Below are 208 nucleotides of genomic sequence, written 5' to 3'. Positions count from 1 at the left end.
CAGTTACTATGACCATTTATGTGAAGCTGCTTTGACACAATCTACATTGTAAAAGCGCTATACAAATAAAGCTGAATTGAATTGAATTGAATATGTGCTCCACCTGGAATTATATTGTCAAAATCATAATGTGGCATTTCACCCCACCAAAACTGCAGGGCCCATGCTGGCTTTTTTTGTGGGCTCAGTGAGCTAAGACTAGCCCACA

This window comes from Danio rerio, chromosome 22 (genome assembly GCF_052040795.2).
Source record: "Danio rerio strain M-AB ecotype USA chromosome 22, GRCz13ab, whole genome shotgun sequence".
NCBI lineage: Eukaryota > Metazoa > Chordata > Actinopteri > Cypriniformes > Danionidae > Danio > Danio rerio.
This window is presented reverse-complemented; position numbering follows the sequence as displayed.